Consider the following 15,345-nt stretch of genomic DNA (forward strand, 5'->3'; position numbering starts at 1 on the left):
TTTCTTAATTCCTAGAGAACCCTTTAAAGATAATCTGTCACCTGGTTTGACCATATTAAGCTCTCACCATTGCCATGTGTAATAAATTACCTTCTCTCCTGTAGTGGTTTTCTTTCTTTTTTTCATGCTTTCATTTCGCTAAAAAATGATCTGACCGCTCCTGAGGGCAACAGCCTCAAAAGTGTCACTGGGCATGCACAGAGCCCAGTGACGTCTTCTTATCGCTGTTGCCCTCAGGAGCGGTCGGATCACACAGGCAGTAGGCGGTACTGCGCCTGCGCAAGATTTCAGCCGGACTAACTGAAGATTCAAGGTGCCTGGTTTGAATGGGGGTGGCGCCATTAAACTAGACAGTGGGACGTTACTACATAGCGAGGAGGCATGCTTGGGCTATAAACTAAGGCGGGCTAGGCACTGCAGGGGGGCATTACTGGGCTCAGAGGGTGAAGAATAACACCCCTCTGGGCACCTTCAGGGTTCATTTGCATAACACAAAGATCGCTTTTTTCACAAAATGAAAGCATGAAAATAAGAAATAAAACCACTGCAGGAGATAAGGTAATGTATTACACATGGCAATGGTGAGGGCTTAATATAGTCAAACCAGGTGACAGAGTCTCTTTAAAGACCGGGCCTGTTTTCATTTTTACATTTTTTATTTTTCCTTCTCATGTTCCAAAAGCCATAACTTTTTTATTTTTCCGTTCACATAGCTATATGAGGGCTTATTTTTGGCAGGACAAGATGCATTTTTTAATGCTACCATTTCATTTACCATGTCTTGCATTAGAAAACAGGAAAAAAATTCTTTGTGTGGCAAAAAAAAAAAAATGAATTGCACCAAGGTTTTTGGGGTTTTGACATCACAGCGTTCACTATGCACTAAAAATGACCTGACATTCTTATTCTGTGGCTCAATACGAATGTGGCGATACCAAACTTGAACAGTTTTTTTTTGTTTTACTACTTTTACTACTTTTGCATCACTATATTCTGACAGCCATAACTTTTTTATATTTTGGTCTACAGAGCTGTATAAGGGCTTGTTTTTTGCGTAACAAACTGTAGTTTTTATTGATACAATTTTTAAAGTATATATAAAGTTATTATAAAGTATATATAAAGTATATATATCACCGTTATTCAATTTTTTGTTCGTCATTTTTTTTCTGTTACAGCATTCACCGCCCAGGACTTTTTTTTTATACTTTAATAGTTCAGACATTTTCAGATGCGGTGATACCCAATATGTTTATTTTTTATTGTTTATGTATTTTTATATGAAAAATTGGGAAAGGGGTGTGATTTAAACTTTTAATATATTGGTGTGTTTTTTAAACTTTTGTTAGTTTTTTTCCCCACTTTTTTTTTCATAACTATTAGCCCCCATAGGGGCCTCGTACATGGGATCTTTTGATCCCCTCTCCTATTCACCCTAATAGAGATCTATTAGGGCGAATAGGATTTTTACTCCCTTCATTCTGTGCATAGCTCAGCATAGAGAATGCAATGGCAGGCCTGTATCGCTTTAGAAGCGTCCAGGCTGCCATAGCAACCGATCTGAGCCCCGCAATTTCACTGCGGGGGCTCGGATCAGAAGGCAGAGGGAACTGCATCCCTCTGCCTTCACTCACCGGTGCCACGATCAGGGTTGATTGCAGCACCTGAGGGGTTAAATGACGGGCTGACACATAGCACGTATGGAGCAGGGTCACTGCAAAGACCTGCTCCATACACCCGTGGGCCCATAACGCTGTAAATATACTGCATTATGGGTTAAGGGGTTAATATATATACGGTGCCTTGGAAAAGTATTCACCCCTCTTGACTTTTTTTGTATTTTGGTGCCTCACAACCTGGAATTAACATGGATTGTTTGAGAATTTGCATCATTTAATTTACAGAACATGCCCACAACTTTGAAGATGTTAGTTTTTTTTATTGTGAAGCAAACAACAAATAGGACAAAATAACAGAAAAAGCCAATGTGTATAACTATTCACACCCCTAAAGTCAATACTTTGTAGAGCCACCTTTTGCGGCAATCACAGCTCCAAGTCGCTACGGATAAGTCTCTATGAGCTTGCCACATCTTACCACTGAGATTTTTGCCCATTCCTCCAACTCCTTCAAGTTCGATGGTTTGCGCTTGTGAACAGCAATCTTTAAAGGGGTTGTCCGAGTTATTTTTTTTGTTCTTTGTATGTTTCTAACTAATCAAATGTAACAGCCTTACCATGCACTTACTGCATCTGTAGTTGCTCCTTTCTCAGATTTCACTGAGGGTTACATGACCTATGATGTCAGCTTCTATCCCTGCTCAGATGATGTTTTGTGCACAAGCCTGAGAGAGCAGATATGAGTCTGTACACAGATGTCACAGTGCTGGCCACGCCCCCTGCACTGCCGGCTGCTCTCTCCCTGGATTCTTAACCCCTTCAGCAGCACAGACTCAGGGATGAAGGCTTTACTTAGTAGCTGCAGGCAGTGAAGATACAAATGCTGGGCACAGGAGCTGACAGAGGAGTTCTGCAGAGCATTGCACAACAGTTAGGGGGAAGATCCTGTGTGTATCAGCAGTGTCATTGTACAGCTGGGACTCATAGTTCTACACATACAACATGCTGCTGAATCTCCCAGCAGGCAGACATGTCACTCAGGGCAGCACTTGTATTCACTCCCTTTGCAGATCAGGGGGAGGGGCACAGATTTTTGTTATTGCAGGTAAACAAAGGGCCAGAAGAGAACCAGGGAAATGAGGAAGTATATATTTTTTTTACCTTGCTTAGCTCAGTTATATTGCTGCCCATCAGATTTACAGTACTATAAAAAAAAATCATAACTCGGACAACTCCTTTAAGTCTGACCACAGATTTTCTATTGGATTGAGATCTGGGCTTTGACTAGACCATTGCTACACATTTACATGTTTTCCCGTAAGCCACTCAAGTGTTGCTTTAGCAGTGTGTTTGGGGTCATTGTCCTGCTGGAATGTGAACCTCCGTCCTAGCCTCAAATCAAGCACAGAGTGGTACAGGTTTTGCTCCAGAATATCCCTGTATTTAGCACCATCCATCTTTCCCTCAATTCTGACCAGTTTCCAAGTCCCGGCTGCTGAAAAACATCCCCACAGCATGATGCTACCACCACCATGTTTCACTGTGGGGATGGTGTTCTTTGGGTGATGTGATGTGTTGGGTTTGCGCCAGACAAAGCATTTTCTTTGATGGCTGAAAAGTTCAATTTTAGTCTCCTCAGACCAGAGCACCTTCCTCCATACATTTTGGGAGTCTCCCACATGCCTCTTCACAAACTCACAACGTGTCTTTTTGTTTTTTGCTGAAAGTAATGGCTTTCTTCTGGCCACTCTGCCATAAAGCACAACTCCATTGAGCGTACGGCTTATTGTCATCCTATGTACAGATACTCCACTCTCTGCTGTGGAACTCTGCAGCTCCTCCAGGGTTACCTTAGGTCTCTGTGCTGCCTCTCTGATTAATGCCCTCCTTGCCCGGTCTGTGAGTTTTGGTGGGCGGACGTCTCTTGGCAGGTTTTCTGTTGGGCCATGTTCTTTCCATTTGGTTATGATAGATTTGATAGTGCTCCTGGGGATCATCAAAGATTTGGATATTTTTTTGTAACCTAACCCTGACTTCTACTTCTCAACAACATTGTCCCTTACTTGTTTGGAGAGTTCCTTGGTCTTCATGGCAGTGTTTGGTTAGTGATGCCTCTTGCTTAGGTGTTGCAGCCTCTGGGGCCTTTTAAAAAAGGTGTGTATATGTAATGACAGATCATGTTACACTTAGATTGCCCTCAGGTGGATATCTAAAACAATTTGCATGATGTAGAGAAGAAAAGAAAAGTGCTGCGCATCTTTTCTTTTCTTCTCTACATCATGCGTATATTAAATAGCATTCTGATATTTAAAATTGTCCATAGTTTGTAACAGGTATGAGGGGTTAAAGCAAAACTGCAATGCAGCCTGCAAGTAGGATGTTATAGAGTGGGAGGAGATGAGCAAATAGCAAATTCACATACAGTTTTATGAGAAAAAATTCAGTGTAACTTTATTAACCTCCTAACAGTCTCATTAAAATTAGAAAAATACTCCCAAAAATTTCAAAAAATCTTGTTGGCGCACAACTCAGGAGACAGAATTGCATTTTTAACCCCTTAGTGAAATAATAAATTTAAGGACCAATAATATTTTTTCCCTTTGTGTTCTAGCAGTAATAACTTTTAAATGTTTTCTTCTTTTTATTTTTATTTTGCAGGATTAGTTTTAGTTTTTTTAGGAACCATTTTGGGGTATCTAGAGTGTATCACATAACTTTTATTATTTTATTTTTAGGGGCAAGGAAGAAAAACAGCAATTTTTTTATTATTTTGTGGAATTTGTTACGGTGTTCAATGTGTTGTAAAAAAAAAAAATTATTATGTGGGTCTGAACACTGATTATAATACCACATCTAATATATAAAGCTGAGTGTATGTGTGTATCTCCGCTAAAGGAATCCACACCGTCGCATTTACAATCACAAAATTTGGAACGCAGGTACATCAGGTGTCCTGGAAGGTTTTAGAGCTAGGGCGTATCGTTCCTGAGATATTCCCAAAATATTCATTAGCCAATAGAAGCTTGGTCACATGACCCTTATCAGCCAATAGAAGCTCGCAGGCCATTAGCCTCCACATACACAGTTTTACACCAGGTTTCCATAACAACCCAGCCATTTTTCTTCACTGCTGTAGGTGAGCTTTAAAGGAAATCTCTCACCAGGATAATCACTATTGAAGTAAAGCCATTGCCTAATAGCACTTAGTACCTTATTTCCAGATGTGCCTTTGTTCCAGCAATATATGTTTTATATCTTCTGAAAATCCAGTTTATTTGGTATGCAAATTATCCAGTAAGGTGCCCAGACACACCTCCTGCCACAATGTGTCCCCCCTCAAAAGACAAACTTAAAACACTGCCCCCAGGCCCGGATAAGAAACGCCCCTGGCCTGGTTATGCCATGCCCCCTCCCATTTCTCAGGCGACAAGGATTAAAAAATTAAGGTAAAAATCAACTTCTGTCAGCTTCAGGGGTGGGAGGGAGGGTGACTTTCTCCCTGCAGCTCACACTCAGACAGCACAGTGCTGCTGTCTTAGAGTGAGCTGTTCAAAAGGACACGCGCCCGATCCCATTAGGCCATGCCCCCTCCCACTTCGCCGACGGGGATTGAAAAAATGAAGTTAAAAATCAACTTCTAGGTCCCGCTAAGCCACGCCTTTATCTGGTTAGGCCATGCCCCCTCCCACACCCCCAAGCCGACAGGGATAAGGGAACCTGTCACCAGTTTTATGGTGTCCTAACTAAGGGCAACACAAATAAGTGACTGATTATCTTAGCAAAATGCTGGGTCACTTTCTTTAATTGACCCAGTCAATCTGCCAACATCTTGTATTGAATCTTCTGCTCATAATGATGAGTCCTGAATATTCATGAGCTCCTGACTCCTCCTGCCTACCTGCTGCTGATTGACAGTTATTTTCCATATGAATCAGCAGCAGGTGGGCAGGGGAGTAGCTATAGCTCTGAATTAAAAAAACGCTGGACTCAATTACATCACGCTGGACTCAAATCAGCTCATTAGCATGCGGCATGTGGCATCTTTGTGTGTATATTTTGAGGTAACTATCTGTCACACCAGTAAGTGAATACATCTAAGGTACTTTTTAGTAGTAAATGATTGTGTATAATTAGTTAGATTATAATCAAATATCCACATGACAGGTTCCCTTTAAAAGTCTACTTCTGTCAGCTGACATTTCAAGCTTTCAGGCAATACCAGAATGACAGCAATATGTTCCAGACATGGGAAGACATCACTGTTAGAAGTCAGGATGCTGTGAATGCAGCTGAAAGTGAAAGTAAAAGGAGGTTTTACCCACGATTATTCTCAACTCAATTTCTAACAGTGATATCTCCTCTGGTGCTTGGACTAATGCTGTTGTTTTGTCTTTCAAACAAGAACAGTTGCATGCTTCTAGCTGCTACCATTGAAGAGATATCAGCATCTAAAGCAGCCCCCCCCCTTCCACTTCTGCCCAAGCTCAGCTCAGCTCGGGCAGAACAGTTATGTACTTTTCCCACAGCCCGAGCTGAGCTCAGGCAGAACAGTTAGGTAGATAAAGGGATTGGACACTTTCTAGGTACTGTTGATCAATGTAAGCTTATCATATAGTCATTTTACATACACGTTGGTCAACACTAACCACAAAGTGGCCAAATCCTATAATTCATTGGAATCTCTGATCATTCTGGATTGGGAGTCCAGTGGGCGGTTCTACTCAGTGATTGACAGTTACCTCTCCATGCACCTGGTATAGATAAGGCTGACTTCACACTTCAGTTATGTGATCAGTTATTTCCATCAGTTATTGTAGTGTCCCACTAGGTAAATGTGGGCACTACACAAGGGTCAATATGGCCATGTTATTTTCCACCTCCTGTGGAACATGGTCATTGTATCTTATACGGTATTTTGTATTGCATTATAGTGTGTATTTTCCTGTTATCTCCTGTACCAGGCCTGTTAGGGGTAGTTACTCCTCCTAGACAGTAGAGGGAGCTAGGGAACCCCTAGTATATATAGTTAGGCCCAGACAGGAAAGGATCAGTGCAGTATAGTCCAGGAGGCTAGTTAGTGCAGTCTAGCCTGCCTGAGTTTCCTGAGCAAAAGTAAGCTCAGAAGTTGCATCCAGGGGAAGAGTTTGCCTCCTGAAATTCCCTTACAAGTACAGCGCAGAGCCAAGTTTATTTCCAGCCAAATAGAGAGCTGAAGGGCAGAAGGATATTCTACAGCAAGGAGACATATACCAGAGGAAGGTTTCCCTACCCAAGGATAAAGCCAGCAATAGGGCATACGGGCCTTGGAGAAAGACAGACAGGAACTGAGGAGAAATACAGCCTGATCTGTAAGTGTTATTCCCTCTGAGTATCTTGCAAGGACTTTGCCTGCCGTTTTATATAAAGCCTGCTTGTTACAACATTTTACATGTGGAACTGACAAAAGACTGTAAATAGTTGAACTGTTCAGTAAAAGGAAGTTCTGGTTCACTGCAACTTGTGTTCCTCAATTATTCCTACAACAAATCGGTGTGCCACCATTACCGGCACTGGCGTCACAAACTTAAAGGGATCTTGCCACTGGCACATTAAACCTGCAACACCCAGGGCACCTCACCTACCACCCGGTCTGGTCCCTATACATAGACAGTGCCCCAGAGGATCCATGTGCCAGCCTCTCCATCACTGCTGTACGCCTGCCCAGGGTATATAAAAACTTTGAGTAATAATAGCAACCCTCGGTCTGTTAACCTCACCATCGCTCACCCTGCAGGGCTGCGTACTGCATTATTATGAGCCAATACCAGGTGCGGGTCAAAAACACAGAACAGGTGCAGATCAAATCATAACACCTAATCTCTGTGTAGGCTTCAGTACTGCTTATAGCTCACAATAACTGATGGAAATAACTGACCAAGTAACTGAAGTGTGAACTCAGCCTAAAGCCTCATGCACCCAACCATATGTATTTTGTGGTCTGCAAAAAATGGATCCGCAAAAAATACGGATGACATCCGTGTGCATTTCCTATTTTGCGGAATGTAACAGCTGGCCCCTAATAGAACAGTACTATCCTTGTCCGTAATGCGGACAATAATAGGACATGTTCTATTTTTTTGCGGAACAGAAATACGGACATATGGAAACGGAATGCACATGGAGTAACTTCAGTTTTTTTTGCGGACCCATTTAAATGAATGGTTCCGCATGCGGACAGCAAAAAAAACTCAACGGACACGGAAAGAAAATACGTTCGTGGGCATGAGCCCTAAGTCTGTCAATAACCTGACTCCAAAGCCCAAAATGAGCAGAGATTTAAATATTTAAATCACAAAATTTTATTGATTCTTTTCCCATAAAACTACATACTTCAACACTAAAATTGCAACACCAAGAAGAACAAGCCATAAGCAACAAGCAAATCAAAGTAACAGATGTCAGACTGAGAGTGTTCTGTCCCACCATTTATTTCTTCCATTTAAGATTAATTGCTGTATTTGTGTTATCATATTATTACCATGTTATGTAATGCTGCCACCCTGTGGTCATTCTTGTTATGTGTTTCTGAATGTATCATGTAAAGCCCATTGCCTTTGCTCTCTCTCTACTTCTCCCTTTCGGTGACATCATATCCTGTTGTTCTTTTTCCTGTGTCTTTCTTTTCTGCAGCAGACTCAGAGCTGATGAGAGCATTTCATTTTGACCTCTAATATCCTCTAATGTCCTCTATATGTCTTTGCTCAAGGTAAACTCAATAAATTACCAAAGCATCTCCATTGTATCCTCCTCAATGGATTATCACATGCAACTGGTACCACGACCTAGGGATATTAGTGAGTTTGGCTGTTTACCATTGCTTGTACAGAAATTACCACTCACAACCAGTCAGAGACTTATCTAAAGTACATCTGTGGCAGAATATAAAGCATAGTTTTTTAGCCACATGAAACCAAAAAAAATGTGTAAAACCATGTGGGATATTTGTGCGATGCCTCTTGTTCGTCGACATGCCAGTTATCAACCGTTGTCACAAACTGAAAGGGACAGAACCCTTGAACTGAGAGACCTTGGTTTATTGCTCCAACAGATCGCTATGTGCCGAGGCTGAGATGTCAGCACTCTTCAATGTTGTGTGTTCCAGTTCACAAATCCTACGTCTGGGATTATGGTGTGGGATGGCATAATGTATGGTATTACATTGATTTGGTCACAGTGGTACGGCCATATCTCCAAGTGTCCCAGGAGCCATTTTTCGACAGGGCAACAACAGGCCACATGTTGCTCATGCTACTGTATGCAGCCCGTTTGGCCTAAATGTGCTACCATGGCCTGCAACGTCTCTGGACTTGTCTTCCATCAACCACATCTGGCACGTCATTGGGCAGCAATCGCAAAGGGATCTGCTAGCAGCGAACCTTGATGATTTGCATATCTGAGTTCATTCAGTGTGGCAGAACATTCCTCAGAGAGCCACTAATACCTTCAATGATAGCATGCCAAGGCATTTAAATACTTGAATTTCTGTGTGTGCCACTCATACTCAATACTGAATAAATTGAGATGCTCTTAATATTTTGTTTCCATTTTTTACCATTAACATGTCTATCAATCCTATGATTTCCATAATTTCACAACTTTTTCTTCTCATTGTTGCAATTTCAATTTTGATTGTACGGTACATATCAATCTGCTCAGCTCTTCCTGCTGCCTGCAGATTTCACTGCATTTCTTGGTTTACTTTAAATAAACTGTCAAAGTTTTCTTTATGTCTCTCCAGGGATTTTGTAAAAACGGAGTTACTACATGTTACATGTTACGAGATTTCGGTAATTCTTAAACATCATTTTGAAACAAAGGAGTTGGGCTATATTAGCAATTTATTATTTCTAATTCCCGATTCGTGGATCCATTTTCTTGTCAGCAGAATGCATCTACGGGCCCATACATCTTAACCTGTTTTCGAATTACAAATATTTATCTCGAATATCGCAACTTTGAGAATTCACGAATATTTCAAATACAGTGCTATATATTCGCTATATCGAATATTCGTCATTTTTTAACATCTGAAAACATTATTGCTCCCTGCTTCTTGCTTGTGGGCCAATGAGTCATTGGCCCACGAGCAACTTAAGCAAGGAGGATACATGACTTTAGATGGGAAAAATGACGAATATACTAAAAAAACAAATATATAGCACTATATCGAATATATTAGTTTTTTAGAATGTTCGTCTTTTTTTTCGTCTATCTGTACAGTTGTTCCACTTCGGCATACTCCTCCCTGACAAGCGTCCCCGTCACCATGAGAACGCCTGGTGGTTAGAATATACCATAAGATCGGAGTTTTCACGATCTCACTGGTATATTCTAACCCCCAGGCGTTCCCATGGTGACGAGGACGCTAGCTGGAGAGGAGTATGCCGAAGAGGAACAACTGTACAGATTGAAAAAAAAAAAGACGAATATTCTAAGAAAAATAATATATTCGATATAGTGCTATATATTTCTTTTTTAGAATATTCGTAATATTCTAAAACAAGAATATATAGCAAATATTAGAAAAAACTAATGTAGATTTAGCTAATATAGTGCTATAATCTTCTTTGTCTAATAGTTGTAATTTTTTTCTCATCTGAAGTTCAGATTGAAAAAAGATTATAGCACTATATAAATTGCTCTGTATTTTTTTTTTCGAATATTCGCTATATTGCTATATATTCTTGTTTTAGAATATTACGAATATTCAAAAACATGAATATAGCACTATATTAGCTATATTGCTCTATATATTTGTTTTTTAGAATATTCGTCATATTTTTTTCCATTTGAAATCATGATTTCTCCCTGGATAAGCCCTTTAAGCAGGGAAAAATCATGACTTCAGATGGAAAAAGTCACCCCCAAAACACTTTTTTTTTTTTGCTTGTTAAAATCGTTATTTAACGACTATTCTCTATATAGGGATCTTACCTTTGTCTGTGGCTTCTTTTCATAAAAAAAAGATCTTTTAAAATATGCAAATCACTTCACTACCAGCAAGTAGGGCGTCTACTTGCTGGTAGACGCCGCAAAAAAACACCCCCTCCTATTGTTGATTGACAGGGCCAGCAGCGATCTCCTCCTCCGGCTGGCCCTGTCAGCATTTCAAAAATCACGCGCCTGTCTTCATTCGGCGCAGGCGCACTGAGAGAGTGCTGAGGAGGCGAACCTCCTTCTCTCAGAGCGCCTGCGCCGAATGAAGACAGGCACGGGATTTTTGAAATGCTGACAGTGCCAGCCGGTGGAGGAGATCGCTGCTGGCCCTCTCAATCAACAAGAGGAGGGAAGCTTTTTTTGCGGCAGCTACCAGCAAGTAGACGCCCTACTTGCTGGTAGTGAATCGATTTGCATATTTTAAAAGATAGTTTTTTTATGAAAAGAAGCCACAGACAAAGGTAAGAACCCTATATAGGGAATAGTCGTTAAAGGGCTTTTGTCACCCCACTAAACTCATTTTTTTTAGGGTACTTATAATCCCTATACTGCGATATATCTATACATTATGTTATTAATCATTTTCGTTCTGCAGATAAGGCAAAAAACGTACTTTTATAATATGCTAATTACCTGTCTACCAGCAAGTAGGGCGTCTACTTGCTGGTAGCAGCCGCAAAAAAACGCCCCCTCCTCCTGTTGATTGACAGGGCCAGCCACGATCTCCTCCTCCGGCTGGCCCTGTCTGCATTTCAAAAATCATGCGCCTGTCTTGATTCGGAGCAGGAGCTCTGAGAGAAGGAGGCTCGCCTCCTCAGCAACTCCCTTAGTGCGACTGCGCCAATGACGTCTTCTCTTTCGGTGACGTCATCGGCGCAGGCGCACTGAGGGAGTGTACACCGCGGATCCGAAAAACACGGACACCGGCAATGTACTTTCTGCACATTGCCAGAACTATATAGAAAATGCCTTTTCTTGTCCGCAATTAGGACATGTTCTATAGGCTCTACAAAAAACGCAGTGTTCGCCTGATCAGGCCTGATCTTGTGCGCACACTTGCGTTCAGTCCACCCCACCGCAGTGACAGAATATATTTTTTTCTGATCGCTGCAAAAACACTGTAAAATCGCTGCAGCGCTATAAAAAGATCACTTTTGAGGGGCATGGCGAGTTCATAGAAGCTTTTTTTTTTGTCACAAGTTTTTTTTTTTTTTTTTTTTCTTACAAAGTCTCATATTCCACTAACTTGTGACAAAAAAATAAAATCTCAAATGAACTCACCATACCCCTCACGGAATCCAAATGCTTAAAATTTTTTAGACATTTATATTCCAGACTTCTTCTCACGCTTTAGGGCCCCTAAAATGCCAGGGCAGTATAAATACCCCACATGTGACCCCATTTTGGAAAGTAGACACCCCAAGGTATTCGCTGAGGGGCATATTGAGTCCATGAAAGATTGAACCTTTTGTCACAAGTTAGCGGAAAGGGAGACTTTGTGAGAAAAAAATAATAATCAATTTCCGCTAACTTGTGCAAAAAAAAAATAATATTCTATGAACTCGCCATGCCCCTCACGGAATACCTTGGGGTGTCTTCTTTCCAAAATGGGGTCACATGTGGGGTATTTTTACTGCCCTGGCATTTTAGGGGCCCTAAAGCATGAGAAGAAGTCTGGAATCCAAATGCCTAAAAATGCCCTCCTAAAAGGTACTCATTGGAATTTGGGCCCCTTTGCGCACCTAGGCTGTAAAAAAGTGTCACACATGTGGTATCGCCATACTCAGGAGAAGTAGGGCAATGTGTTTTGGGGTGTCTTTTTACATATACCCATGCTGGGTGAGAGAAATATCTCTCTAAAATGACAACTTTGTATAAAAAAATTGAAAAAGTTGACTTTTAGAGAGATATTTCTCTCACCCAGCATGGGTATATGTAAAAATACAATGGTGTATAAGAGAAAAAAGGAAGAACAGCGGCACTACGCTTATAGATCACCTGTACACCCCTTATGTCTGTCAGAAATCCGCTGACCTGCGGCTGCCCCCGTTGACCAGAGTAGTGGTGCTCAGCGTGATAAAGAGGAATGGAATCAATGAAGTAGAAGAGACGCGGCACTCACCAAAGGTCTTGCGATTACTTGTTGCTTTATTGCAGATTAAGTGGCATGCTGCGCAGGCAGGGGAGCGGGATGGCCACGATGTGCTTCAGCGGTGACGGCCGTTTCGCGCAGGAGTCGCCCTTCTTCAGACCGGCTATGACGTGCAGGCGCACGGACGTAGCTTTAAAGGAAAGCTGTCAGTCATCACCATGGTGATCCCAGATGCTCCCCGAATGCGCAGCTGCAAAAAGACAGAGAGAAACACAGGGAAATAGTCACAGTCACATAGAATACAAACATTGCGATTACTGCAAAAATACCATTATGCGCCTCCTATTATGGCGACAACTTCCAGAAGCCTAGCACAGGGGTACATAAGAGAATACATAAATAATACATGAGAAGCGCATGGTTGCTTGGAAGAGAGAAAAGGGAAGTAACCAAACATATTGAAAGGGTTTCATTAGAAACCCGTCAATACCTGCGGGATAGTGGGGTCATAAAAAGACCACCATGTCATTCTTATCGTTAAGGCCCGTCCTGATAATCCATCTGGCCTCCCGTTGCAGCAAAAGGCGGTGGCGATCACCACCCCTCGGGATGGGTCCCACGGCCTCAATGCCAGCAAAGGAGAGGCCAGAAGGATCACCATTATGGGTAGAACGAACATGTTCGATTAACCGGGGCGAACCTCGTCCAGTACGAATGGAGTTAAGGTGCTCACGCACCCTTTCAAGCAATGGCCTGATTGTCTTGCCAATGAAGAACCTGCTACAGGTGCATGAAACAACATAAACCACGTACGAGGTGCGACACGTAATAAACTGTCTGACTTTGTGTGTAGTGCCCCACAAGGACAGACTCTTTGCTTGCGAGTTGTGAGAACAGAGGGAGCAAGTTCCACACTTGTCTAAGGGAATTCTACTCTGTAACCAATTCGACCGTTTAGGAGATCTAAGAACACTGTGAACTAATCTGTCCTTCAAGGTGTGGCACTTCTTCCTGAAGGTAATAAGATGTTTAGTAGAAACCACTGCGCCCAAAGACGGTTCACCTTTTAGGAGGTCCCAGTTATTATAAACGGCTCAGTTAACTATATCAGCTGCTGGACTGAATTTGAAAATAAAAACGAACCTGTCTTCGTTATCATCATGGATCCTGGTACTGAGGAGACCTAGGTCGAGAACGAAGAGCCGCTCGATGGAGTGCATCTACCACGATCCTCCTTGGATAACCCCTCTCAAGCAACCTCTCTTTAAGCTGATGAGCCTGCCTAAAATAGTCTGCGTCAGTGCTGTTAATTCTGCGCAACCGTATAAACTGCCCAAAAGGGACCGCGTCTTTAACGGCAGGAGGATGGAAGCTGGTCTGGTGGAGCAGCGAATTGGTGGCGGTGGGCTTACGAAAACCTGTAGTGTGCAGCGCCCCATCAACAACGGAGACATGCACATCGAGAAAATCCAGACAATTGCCCCCGAAGTTGAGAGTGAACTTCATATTCATCTTATTAGTCTCATTGAGGTACTGCACAAACTGCCTACACTGCCCTTCGCTGCCCGACCAGACCAGAAACACATCATCCACATAACGTAGAAAATAATGGATGTACATAAGAAAGGGGTTATCCAAGGAGAAGACGTAGGTCTCATCAAATACCGCCAGATACAGGTTGGCGAAGGTACACGACACGGGCGTGCCCATCGCTGTACCTAGTATCTGGCGGTACCACTTACGGTTGAACTGGAAGACATTGTTGGTAAGTATCAAATTGAGGGACTCTTGTACAAACTGTGAGAAAACTACGCTCTTGTCCATGCGAGCAAGAACCGATGCTATAGCTTTCAGGCCAGCATCATGGGGAATACGGGTATAGAGACTCTCCACGTCCAAGGACACAAGGTGGAATTCCTCCCGCCATTCAATGTCATTGACAGCGCGGAGGAAGTCCCCGGTGTCCTTCAGGTACGTGGGAGGGCCTAGTAGCAAAGGCCTGAGTAGCCAATCCGTATACCTGGAAATAGGTTCAGTCGCTGACCCCATCCCAGCGACGATAGGTCATCCCGGGGGATGGGATAGCGACTTGTGTACTTTGGGAACAAAGTACCAGGCCGGATGCTTGGGGAACTTGGGGACCAGTTTATCTACAATAGTTTTCGGCAAAAAATGCAGATCAACGTATTTTGAAAGGAGTGAGTGAACACTGAGTAAGATAGATGGAACAGGGTTCTCACTAAGCTTCTGGTACACGCTTGTGTCGTCTAACTGTCTAGCGGCTTCCTCCAAGTAGTAGGCCTTCGACATCAGGACCACATTGCCCCCCTTGTCGGCGGGCTTAATGACCACATCCTCAAGACCGCAAAGCCAATGTAGGGTGGCCTTTTCCTCCTGAGTAATATTAGGGGGTGCAACTGGATAAATCAGTGCACGTGCGTCCCTAAGAACTTTCTTATAAAAAAGGTCAATGGTGGAGCCCGTCGGCATGGGGGGCAAAAACGTGGACCTGATGCCACTCATAAACGATGTCTGGGGCTGGGACAGAGTGGTCTCCTAACTATCGATGCCTGCCAGGAACTGGATGCATAACAACTCCTCTGTATCAAATCTATGTTGTAGATGAAACTCGGTACATGTCATACGAGCCTGGACCTC

This window comes from Bufo gargarizans, chromosome 4 (genome assembly GCF_014858855.1).
Source record: "Bufo gargarizans isolate SCDJY-AF-19 chromosome 4, ASM1485885v1, whole genome shotgun sequence".
In the NCBI taxonomy this organism is placed as follows: Eukaryota; Metazoa; Chordata; class Amphibia; order Anura; family Bufonidae; genus Bufo; species Bufo gargarizans.